Raw genomic sequence first — 12765 nt, forward strand, 5'->3', positions numbered from 1 at the left:
TTGATCGAAAAGAAGGAACACCTCACCACCATTGGTATTGAAAGAGTCCTGGCAAGGTTTCTCAGTTTTTAAACATGGGTCGCTATGGGTTTATGAGAAGTTGGATAGTTGGGCAGATCGGGTATCCAGTCCAAGAAGCATGTCATGTCTATTGAAGTCTGCATGCACCCCAGATAAGTCCTTTCTTCCTCCCCGAAAGGGACACTTCTCCTTAAATTCATTTTCTTGTCCTTTGTTTACTTTTCCTTGAATTCCTTTCGGGCTAACTCTATTTTCAAGACTAATACAAAGAAAATGTGGCAAGATTGGTCTTACAAGGTTCTGCTTAATAAAAGCTAAACCCAAAGAAAGTACTCAGCCTCAGAGGGTGCATCAAGTCGATCCCGACTGGCCATGTTAGCCTATGCTCTGAAATCAAAGTTATTGAAAATGAAAAGAAATCCAAAGTCAAAAGCCCCTAGAGGTAGAATAAAGTAAAAGGGCCAAAACCCCATACGACTGAACCGTCCCGAGAAAATTAGAAAAGTTGTGTTCCTCGATTTTAGAAGAGAGATCAATCTTCAGAAAATCAGCAAGCAGCAGAGTTTCTCACCAGAAGAGTGGGTCGATATCAAATGATCGACGCAATCAAAACCACAAAACCGACCACCGTTTCAAACTAACAATTGTTCTTTATTTGAAAAATTAAAACAGGTGCAATCCAAAGAAACCGTGCAAGAAGCAGGTGCAGCCAAAAAGGAAAAGATGCGCAAGAGCTAGAAATAGCTTTGCATCAAATAATCAATCCAAAAGGGAAGTTTCCTCCAAGTTCTTTCCTGTATTTTATTAAAAAATGAAATGAAAAATGAAAAAAGAAGAAGAAAATCCAAACAAAAAATGGTAGTTTAGAATCTCTAACATCAATCTTTGATTCTTTGCCAATATTAGGACTCCAATCCCTGAGTTGAGATTTTTAGACATAGGGTATCCATTCCCTAGTCGCCTTTCTTTTACCAATATTAAGGCTCTTATCCCTGAGTTGAGATTTTAGACATAGGGCCTCCATTCCCTAGTCACCTTCATACAAACATTAGGGCTCCAATTTCTGAGTTGAGAATTTTAGACATAGGGTCTCCATTCCCTAGTCGCCTTTTTTTTACCAACATTAGGGCTCCAATCCATGAGTTGAGATTTTACACATAGGGTCTCCATTCCCTAGTCGCCTTTTTTTTACCAACATTAGGGCTCCAATCCCTGAGTTGAGATTTTTGGACATAGGGCATCTATTCCCTAGTCGCCTTTTGCCAATATTAGGGCTCCAATCCCTGAGTTGAGATTTTTAGACAAAGGGCCTCCATTCCCTAGTCGCCTTTTGCTAACATTAGGGCTCCAATCCTTGAGTTGAGATTTTAGACATAGGGCCTCCATTCCCTAGTCGCCTTTTTTTTACCAACATTAGGGATCCAATCCTTGAGTTGAGAGTTTTTAGACATAGGGCCTCTATTCCCTAGTCGCCTTTTGCCAACATTAGGGCTCCAATCCATGAGTTGAGATTTTTAGACATAGGACCTCCATTCCCTAGGCGCCTTTTGCCAATATTAGGGCTCCAATCCTTGAGTTGAGATTTTAGACATAGGGCCCCCATTCCCTAGTCGCCTTTTTACCAACATTAGGGCTCCAATCCCTGAGTTGAGCTTTTAGACATATGGCCTCCATTCCCTAGCCGCTCTAATCCCTGAGTTGAGATTTTTTAGGGCCTCCATTCCCTAGTCGCCTTTTACCAACAATAGGGCTCCAATCCCTGAGTTGAGATTTTTAGACATAGGGCCTCCAATCCCTAGTCGCCTTTTTTTTTTTACCAACATTAGGGATCCAATCCCTGAGTTGATATTTTTAGACATAGGGCCCCCATTCCCAGTCGCCTTTATTGCCAACATTAGGGTTCCAATCCCTGAGTTGATATTTTAAATATAGGGCTCCATTCCCTAATCTCCTCCTCCTAAACAGGCACAATCTTTATTGTACCACCTTCAAAAAAAAGAAAACAGTTCAAACTTTTGTTATAAATAACTCACGAAATTTTCCTAGAGAAAACTAAGGTAGAAAAATTTCGTTCGTTTGTTTGTTTTGGTGTCTGAGTAGGATTGACCTCGAGGTATAGGATTCGAGATGACCAAAAGGATGAGTCTCAATCCAAGATAAAGAAAAGAAGAAAAAGAACAAAAAAGAACTGAACTCATAGTGCTGAAGCAGAGAAAGATGCGGACTGCTCAAGATATGATTGAAGTCACAAGTTTCGCATGTCCCGCCTTGATCTAAAGATGAAGAATGAACCAGCACCTACAGCTGACGAGCATCAAGATTCAGATCGGAGTCCACAGCAAGAACCAGCTAAGACTCAAGATCAAGCTCCAAGAGATTTATAGATAGGAATCTTGTAACTCGTAGTTGACAGGCTTAGCTAGTTTAGCTTTTATTTTCCATTTTTGGTGTAATAAGGAGTTCAGCAAGCAGTAGCAGTAGTAGCAACAGTGAAATCATAGCTCCCTGGTAGTCCCAGCTGCCGAAACTTCCACAACTACACTGACCTGATTCCTTTATAGCTAAGGATATGTAGGCAACCTCTGAAGCCAGGTTCGGTCAGACTCTTTCAGAAAATGCTTCTCATAGAGTTTCAAACGGGCAAAAATCCCTCGTAATTTCTCATTATATCTTTTACCGAAAACCCTTTATGTTTTCGAGCAAAGAGGGGCAGCTTTGAGCATGTGATTTTTGCCATGCATGAAATACTCCTACAAAATCTAAGAAAGTAGATTTTTTTTTAAATTATTTGCCATTTTTTTTAGGAATTTTTGTAGATTGTATACATTTTTTCTTGCTTGTTTAAATTTTATTTAAACCATGAAAATACCAAAAATATCATGCATTGCATTTAAGATTTGTTTTTTCACTTTTAGAATTAATCTGTAATTATTTGTCTTATAAAATTTGAAAATCGCAAAAAAATAGCTCATTTTTGCATTTTTGTCTTTAATGTTTAGTTTATTGATTTTTCACTTTTAATATAGATTTAAGTAATGTTCATAATTAGTTAATTACTTCAATTACACACTTTTTAGATAATTTAGGAATTTTTAATTATTAGGTTTTTAATTAAAAAAAGAAGAAGAAAAGGAAAAGGAAAGGGAATTAGAATTAAAAGGAATTGGAAAAAAAAGTTTCATTTGGTGCAATTGGGCCATTTTCAATGTCCTCAAATCTGGCCAGAACATTTTCCCTCTTAAATCCATTAAAACAAGCCCCAAATACCTTCATACCGCCCCAACCCAATTCGGGCTAACCCGCCAAAACGACCCGCCCATTTGCTCTTAATATAAAACCCCTCTTATAATTTTTTTCCCTCATTTGAACCCTAAACCTAGAGAAATCAAAAGCGGCGTCGAGTCTAATGTTCATCATCTTCCGCACCTTGAGTCACCATCACTGACTCGAGTTCACTCAAAATGGTCCCCCCATCCACGTCATTTGATTCCCAACGATTTTGTCAGAGAGGGGTACGAATTTTCTCTCCCAAATCGCACGATTTCGGATTCAAAATGATAGTTGTTGGACGAATGGGATCCGTGGATAGATGTGAATCAATCCACGCCCTCCATTTGTCCCAAAATTGTTCAAAAAGCTTGAGGGATTTTCGGATTTTGGGCATATATTTTGAGATTTTCTTAAAGGCTATATATATGAGGTAAATTTCTTTGTTAGAGAGGATTAAGAGAAAAATTCGGAGAAAAGTTACAGAAAAATCAGTCCATTTCTAGTTTTGTTTTCGTCACTTTTCCTTCAGGTTTTCTTTTCTTTGTTCTTCTTCAGTTTTCTTTGTCATTTTTTTCTGAAAGATACACAAGGAAAAATGGTCTGAGTTTTTTTTTTGTTTCCTCGTCCGAGTTTCATTTTCCAAAAGAAAAAATCAGAGAAAAGCAAAAAAAATGTTTATTTTAGCATTTTTTTTATTCTGGATTTGCGCCAAGAATGGGTTTGGATTAAAGTAAAATTTGGAGTTTGTAGAGCTTGGTTGTTTCGAGTTTTTCTTCTTCTGTTTCAGGATTTACTGGCTGCTGTTGATTGCTAAACTTCTACTAAGAATGGGTTTGGATTAAAGTAAAAGTTGGAGTTTGTAGAGCTTAGTTGTTTCGAGTTTTTCTTCTTCTGTTTCGGGATTTGCTGGTTGTTGTTGATTGCTAAACTTCTGCCAAGTTTTGGCCGAGTTGGTCTCAATTTTTAGTTGGTTCATTCAAGCTTTTATTTGTTCTACTAGGTTAGTTCTAAAATTGATGTCTTATGCTTTCACCAAATGATTGAAGTTGCGAGTTTTTTTCTAGTTTTTTTTAGAATCTGTTCATTTGCTATGGAATTTTGATTTTGTCTTCTCTTTTGTTATCATTTTATATCTAGGATCCGTTGTTATTATGGAGTGTGCATGCATGTAAGATTTTCTCCAAGATATCTCTTAAATCAGTCTAATTAATCCAAAAATTACATATGTGCTGTTTTTTTTACTAAAAAAATAGGCTTAAGGACTGAGTTTGGAAAAACAACTGAGGTGAAAAGTTGGATTAAAAAGGGGATTCAGAACTTGAATACTTTGTCATTTATGGTCGCTTTATTTGTTTGGTTTGTGTTGGTTCTGCACTTGTTTTTAAAATCATTAACTATAAGTATTCTCTAGCTTTTTACCTACAAAATATGTTGAAGAAATGCTTTATGTGTAATTGACAAACCATTTTCCCTACTTTGTTTACTGTCAACTCTTTAGTTTCTTTATGAATTGGATTCCATGGTAGTGTTGTAATCTCCAATCATAGGCCAAATGTAGACTATAAGTTTTCATACTTGAATCTGGTTTCCTTTGTGATAAAAATTGTATTTAAAGAACAAGATAATCGTGTGGTCTTGTGAAGAATCATTAATCGTGTAAAACTGGAATTGAAAGTGGCCATGATTATTAATGCTAGATTTAACTTAGTTTGAAAGGTATTTCACTATGCAAACCTATGTTCATCAGTTTCGTTACATAGCCTGATTTGTAAGATAAGATGTTACAGATTTGTGCGTGTATTAAAGAACAATCATAACACGATATGTTTGATTTCATATGCAATTTTATCATGTCAAGTTGATTTCATAATTTCTATTGTGAACAAATCAAGATACTAGGCTAAGCCAGACACAAATACTGTTGGGCCTAAAGGGTTGGCCCAGCAAAAGAGGCAGAACAAAAATGGGAGTCTTGAAGACTCATAGGCGCAGGATTAATATTGCCTATAGATTCTGCGTTTTGGGCCTCACCTGCCAGCCAACATTTCTTTTTATTTGTGGAAGATACTGGTTAAGTATTCACTTAGGCTTTAATTCGTAATAACTCTACTCTACTAATCAATGCGTTATCACTAAATATCTCACAGTAACCCAGATGTAGGAAATAACAATTTTGAATAATCGTAGTTTGCTTTAGGCTCGATTTAGACTAGTATTGTGATTATGTATACGTTCGCGTAATATAATTGCGATTTTAGTTCTAAAAAAAAATCGAGGGATGCGTTCGTGCAACTTCAACCAAATTTTCTTAAATAAATAAACAAAGCGTTATTTATTATGGACACGTTCGCGTGACATGATTTTGACGCGCCAAAAGAAAAGAGTATACGTACGCGTAACTCAATTCTTTAATTACGAATAATTCAAGTGATTCAAAAGTCGTAAAGAGATAAATGCACATAGGTCCTAAAAATGAGTATTTAAACAATTTAAGCCAAGTATAAATTGCTAACCGACCGTGCTAGAACCACGGAACCCGAAAATGCCTAACACCTTCTCCCGGGTTAACAGAATTCCTTACTTAGAATTTCTGGTTCGCAGACTTCGAAAAGGAAAGTCGAAATTTCCTCGGTTTGGGATTTAAAATAAACCGTTGACTTGGGACACCAAATAAAATATTTCAAGTGCCGACTCTGAAATATAAATGTCTTCAAATGTCCGTTTTTTAAAATAAACCGTTGACTTGAACTGTATTTAAATGTCTTCTTACGCCACCCATCTGAGTTTTCTGGAAATGGTGCACACGTTCGCGTGACCTGTTTTTTCTATAAAATTATACCAAATAAGACGGGGCTGGGCAAGCAACAAGGCCGGGCATACTTTCGTGCTCCCGGTACGTTGTCCCCTCCTCGACCCTAGTTGTCCGCTCGGGTAACCCAAGTCTAGACCACAAACTCCAGGTTTTAAACATAGAATAACGCAACCTCATGCCAAATCCCTAGTAGGAACGATTATTTGCATCACATACATTTGACCTTGGGACTCAACACAGGGGTTGGGTCCGTCTAGGACAGGTGTACCCAAAATAAAGACCATTTTGATGCATCCTACGTGCTATGTCGATATTTATTTGTTTCGGCTTGCATGTTGATCGGTTAATAAAGATAAAAACTAAGAGTGAGGTAGGATAGAGAATTTACTCGGTTTCTAAAAAATCCCGGTACTTGAAAATATCTTGAAACTCTACCGAATTTTAGAAAAAAAAAAGTAAAAAACAATTAAAGAAAAAAAATATATATATTTCAAAAGAGTGAGTCAAATATCATGTTTTTACGTCAAAATTGACCGAACTACGCAGGTCTGATTCTCACCGGATGTGCGATACGTAGGCAACCCACATAAGGTTCGGCCTCATTTTTTTATAAATAATAAAATAAAGTATGTTTCAGGGCTTTGGTCAAAACAATAAGCCGACCCAGTTTCGGTTGTATTTTAAGTCGTTTCTTACCGGAATAGCCTTATATTACATTCCAATTGTTGAAAGGCTATTTTCAGGAGGAACATGCAAATCTTTTTAAAAGGTATCTTTTCCAATTAAATGCTTACACCCCCCCCCCCCCCCGCCTCAAAATTCGTTTGGAATTGTGAAGGGGCCACGCTTGCAAAAACGACCATTTTTTACTAACATAGCAATAAAAGGGGTCCTTGTCCGTTGATTTTCTTCAGAAAACTTGTTTTGCAAAAGAGTCCATAAGAGTCAACCCTAACCTTAACCGTCCGCAGGTAAAAATGAATATTGTCCAGGACTCATCGCAATCTGTCATAGAACGGGCTCGGTTGCAGCTTCGCAGGTGGTGGGATGATTTAGATGAAGATGGCCGAGAATGGGTGAAAGAACAATTGGGATCCCTAGTAGACATTATGCACATCAAACCCCGGGAGAATTTAATTAAAGCATTGGTAACCTTTTGGGATACCGTTCACAATGTGTTCCGTTTCTCGGATTTTGAGCTCACATCCACTCTGGAAGAAATAGCAGGGTATATTGATTTCGGCCAAGAGTTAAGAAAGCAGCAACTCATATTCCCCAAGGCTCCTTCGGTGCACAAACTCTTCGATCTTCTGAATATTAGCAAACAAATGAACAAGGCCCACGCGAGCAAAGGGTATTGCTCTTTCTACTTCCTGTATTTCAGGTTCGGGCACTCAGCCGGGTTTGAAACACATGAAAAGGGGTTGAGTAACAAACAAGACAAGAGCATATGGCAAATTCACCGTCAGTTTGCCTTCATCGTGGCATTTCTAGGGGTCATGGTCTTTCCGAATGCGGAGGGCACAATAGACATTAGTATGGCCAGAATCGCATAGGTCCTTGTCGACAAAAAAGATCACACACTTGTCCCATTAGTGCTGGCGAACATTTATCGGGCTTTAACCCTATGCAAATCTGGGGCTCAATTTTTCGAAGGTTGCAATGTTCTTCTTCAAATGTGGATGATCGAACACCTTCGCCGTCATCCTAAGTTCATGAGATATGCTTCGGACGGGAACAATTTCATCAAAAAGTTTGAGGAAAGGGTGGAAGACTACAAACCGCCAGAAGGGTTTGAAGCCTGGGTTTCCTATTTGAGAAAATTGAGAGCAAATCAAATTGAATGGATTATAGGATGGCTTCCGGTAACAGAAGTCATATACATGACCTCTTCAAAGGGCTACTTGATGATGGGAGTGAGAAGTATACAACCATATGCACCACAAAGAGTTCTAAGACAACTGGGAAGATATCAGGTGATACCCGAAGAGGTAGATCTAAGCACCCAAGTCATTGAATTACACCCAGAAGCAACGATACCCGAGGCTTTAGTTCAAAGTGACTAAAATTGTTATCGGTATCTAAAACGTGACACCCAGGTACCATACTCGGTTAAGGGCGAAGTTGATCCCAATTATGCTGCATGGTTTGAAAGGAGCTTCTATACGAACAATGAGACGGAGCCCGAGCCCGAACCCGAGAGGCCTGCCAAAAGGCTCCATGTTCAAGCCTTTGATGACAAAATTCAGGAAAGGTTAGCCTGGGGGAAAAGGAAAAGAAATATCAAGCCACCATTCACGCTTTGCGAAAAAAGTTGAGAAATGTCACCTTCAACAATGATTTATAGGCACAAGAGGCCGAGGGTGAGAGGAAAAGATTGGTTCAAGAAATGAAGCTCTCAGAGCCCAGGTTCGACAGTTGAGAATAGTAGCCGAGAATCGGGGCAGAAGCAGGAAAGATGAGAGGCTCATTTACAACCATCCCCAAAAGGTGCATGACTATGAACATAACCTGTAGAAAGCTGAGTCTGAGCTAGCAAAAGTACGAACAAGGTTGGCTAAAAATGTCGAGTGGCATGCAGCTTTCGTTCAATAGATGAAAGAAAGATATGAAAGAGGGGTCACAGGTTGGGAAAAGGAGATTAGCAACCTCGAAAGTAAAATGGCTAAACAAGACAAAAATTTTAAAGCTGAGAGAGAACATTGTTACGCCTTGATGGCACGGTTGGAAGGGGACCTACAGCACTTGCGAGAGCAGAATCACAATGCCACCCAGGTCTTACAGGCTATATCCCAACAGATTGGGCGTTTGTTGCAAGAAAAGGGCATCATAAGAGAAAGGGTTAGAAGGATTGCTAACTACATCATAATGAAATGCAGTGCGTGTGAGGACATGACCAGATCCATGTTCTTCGCCACTGTAATGATCTTTGTCCGCCAGATAATGGAGGATCTCTATCGGCTCCAAGATGACATGGCACGTAGGCCCGCTGCAAGACTAGTTGGTGTTCCTAGGATAGGGTTGGAGGCATTAATGTTTTCTTGATTGTATTTTCCTTTTTTTCAAGACTATATTTTTATTTTAAAAGCATGTTTCGAGTCTGTTTTAAATTCCTAGAAAAAGTATGTCCTGAGTCTGTTTGAAGTCTTAAAATCCTAGAAAAAAGTATGTTTTCGAGTCTTTTGTAATTCAGTAAGGTTGTATTAATGAAAATTTGAAAAACCCACAAAAATTGTTCTTTTATTTTTTACATTTTACCTCTTGAACTACGTGATGATCTGATTCACGCGGTGTCATGATACGTAGGCAATCCGCAATGGATCCGGTCATGTTTTCATAAATAACTTAAATAAGAGAGGGGTGTGGGAAAAAAAGGAACCTGCAGAAAAACCCAAAAAGAAAGAAAAGAGAGCCAAAGAAAAATCAAAAGAAAATTGGAAAAAAGAACAAGGAAAAGAGAGGAATGAAAAGAGCGGAAAAGGAGAACAGAAGCACAAAAAGCCAAAGTGAAAATAAAACTAGGGGAAAGTAAGCAAAACCGTGATGAAACATGCCACCATTGCAAAACATATAGAAACACATTTAACTGTATAGGTGTATCACAACCCCAATGTGCGATTACCTATGTGTTATTTGCTTCAAACTGACCGGTTTGTTGTCTACAGCTTGTTTCAGGTTCTATAGTAAGGTGGTTGGTTTTGTGGTAGTCTGGCTTCACATCCATTTTTCACGAGATCTAAAGGAAGTGTTGAAATATCGTCGAAAATTCCTCTGCCAACAATTCCCATTGCGGATGATCTCGGGCATCCCTACTTCAAAATCGGTAGTTGCCGAGGAAAACAGAATTATGCGTCTCCGCATAATGGAAATATGGGATGCTTGGGCCAATGGAAGAGAACCACCAAGTGTGATCCCTAGGTTTCCTGAGCTTTTTCCTAGAGCAAGTGGGACCTCCAACGTCCCGATCAGTCACCCCAATACCCCACTGGGATATCCTACCATCTCAACCCACTTTGTTGGAACACCTTCTGAGGCTCGCCCCCAGGTGTTGATGTCAGGTGTGGCCTCAAATATATTCACTGCGCCACCTTGCTCAGCTACGGCATAGCCTACACTACCCAGGCCTAGCTTTGACCCATCATCCTTCACCTTCCAAACACCATCCTTCCCACCAGAACCTACTCAATTCACTACAGGGTTTTACAATGAGGAGGAGGAAGATGAAGCTTTTACGGCTGCGGAAATTGAAGAGATCTGTGGGGCTTTTAGGCAGATGTTGTATGAAACCCACATGGTCCAACCAGGGGAAGGCTCAAACACCGCTGAGGTGCTATACATGGTACCTAATGCCAAGCTACAAAATTGGAAGGCTACGCCATTCCCAATTAGGCGGGAGTTCCGGTAGACCTGTCCTGCCACTTTTTCTGTATCACGAGTTATTTCAGGGTATAACTCGGATGTTTTCTTTAGTTTCCTGACTTTTAATTTCCAATGTAAACCCTGTTATCTTCAAATTCAATGAAATGAAATCAATATTTCATCGTTCATCTCTCTATTCATTCTGATTTTGTTACTTTTTTCTTATTTTTCTTCTTTTCAGTTCTAATAATGCAGCTTTAAATAATATGACATGCTTGTGGACTTCATGCCCAAATCCAAACACGCTGTCTAACTGTGAAATAATAAACCAAGAACCGTAATATGATGAAGAAGATGCTTTTAGGGAAATAAATCGAGAATTGGAGCAATTTTAGAATAAACCTAAGCCTAACTTAAATGAAACCGAGCCAGTAAATTTGGGTAATTCTGAAGAGGTTCAAGAGACCATGATAAGCATTCAACAGATGAAAGAACTAGGGATGCCTTGATCCAACTTTTGTTTGAGTTCAAAGATGTGTTTTCTTGGTCTTACGATGACATGCCAGGATTGAGTGTCGATTTGGTGGTCCACAAGTTGCCGACTTACCCCGATTATCCCCCTGTCCAGCAAAAGCAAAGAAAGTTTAAAGCTGATATCAATGACAAGATTAAAGAAGAGGTAACAAAACAGTTGAAAACGGGGGTGATCCGAGTGGTTCGATACACCACTTGGTTAGCCAATGTAGTTCCAGTGCGAAAGAAAGATGGGAAAATCCGAGTGTGTGTGGATTACAGAGATCTGAACAAAGCGAGTCCTAAGGACAACTTCCCTTTGCCAAACATCCACATCCTCGTTGACAATTGTGCCAAACATGAGATACAGTCTTTTGTGGATTGCTATGCTGGGTATCATCAGGACTTAATGGACGAGGAAGATGCGGAGAAGATAGTGTTTACAACACCTTAGGGAACTTATTGCTACAGGATTATGCCTTTTGGTCTGAAGAATGTCGGGGCAACCTACATGAGAGCCATGACCACCATTTTTCATGATATGATGCACCAAGAGATAGAGGTGTATGTGAACGGCGTGATCATCAAGTCCAAGACCCAGGATGACCATGTTCGGGATTTGAGAAAATTCTTTGAGCGGCTACGTAAATATTATCTGAAACTAAATCCAGCCAAATGTGCATTTGGGGTTCCATCTGGAAAACTTTTGGGATTCATAGTAAGTCGGAGGGGCATCGAGTTAGACCCAAAAAAGATAAAGTCCATTCGAGATCTGCCTCTTCCAAGAACCAAGAAAGATGTTATGAGTTTGCTTGGAAGATTGTACTACATCAGCCGATTCATTGCCCAGTTGACATCTACATGTGAACCCATTTTCAAGCAGTTAAAGAAAGACGCAGCAATTAAATGGACAGGTGAGTGCCAAGAAGCTTTTGACAAAATCAAAGAATACATGTCGAACCCACCAGTCTTGGTCCTGCCTGAACTGGGAAAGCCTCTCTTTTTGTATCTGACAGTCTTGAAGAATTCTTTTGGATGTGTCCTTGGACAACATGACGTGACCGGGAGGAAAGAACAAGCAATCCACTATTTAAGCAAAAAGTTCACAAGCTATGAGGCCAAATATACCTTGTTGGAAAGAACTTGTTGCGCTTTAACTTGGGTTGCTCAGAAGCTGAGGCATTACTTGTTGGCCTATACCACCTACCTCATTACCAGGTTGGAACCTTTAAAGTACATATTCCAGAAACCAATACCCACTGGGAGGTTAGCAAAGTGGCAGATCCTGCTCACTGAATTTGACATAGTCTACGTCACTCGCACGGCAATGAAAGCCCAAGCATTAGCAGATCACTTGGCTAAAAACCCAATTGATGATGAATACCAACCTTTGAGCACCTACTTCCCGGATGAAGAGGTAAATTCAGTTGAGGCAATATATGAGGACACCAATGCTTGAAAAATATTCTTTGGTGGGGTGGTGAACACAAAAGGTGTTGGAATTGGGGCAATCTTGATCTCACCCACTGGTCAGCATTATCCAGCCACAACCCGATTTCGGTTTTTCTGCACAAACAACACTGCCGAGTATGAAGCCTACATTATGGGTATGAACATGGCAATCGACCAAGATGTCAAAGAATTGTTAATCATGGGAGATTCATATCTGATTATCCGACAAGCTTAGAGAGAATGGGAGACCCGAGATGTCAAGCTTATTCCTTATATGCAACATTTGGAGGATTACAGCAGGCGGTTCAAGTTAGTGGAGTTCAGGTACTTCCCTCGTT

The sequence above is a fragment of the Nicotiana sylvestris genome, chromosome 4 (genome assembly GCF_000393655.2).
Source record: "Nicotiana sylvestris chromosome 4, ASM39365v2, whole genome shotgun sequence".
In the NCBI taxonomy this organism is placed as follows: domain Eukaryota; kingdom Viridiplantae; phylum Streptophyta; class Magnoliopsida; order Solanales; family Solanaceae; genus Nicotiana; species Nicotiana sylvestris.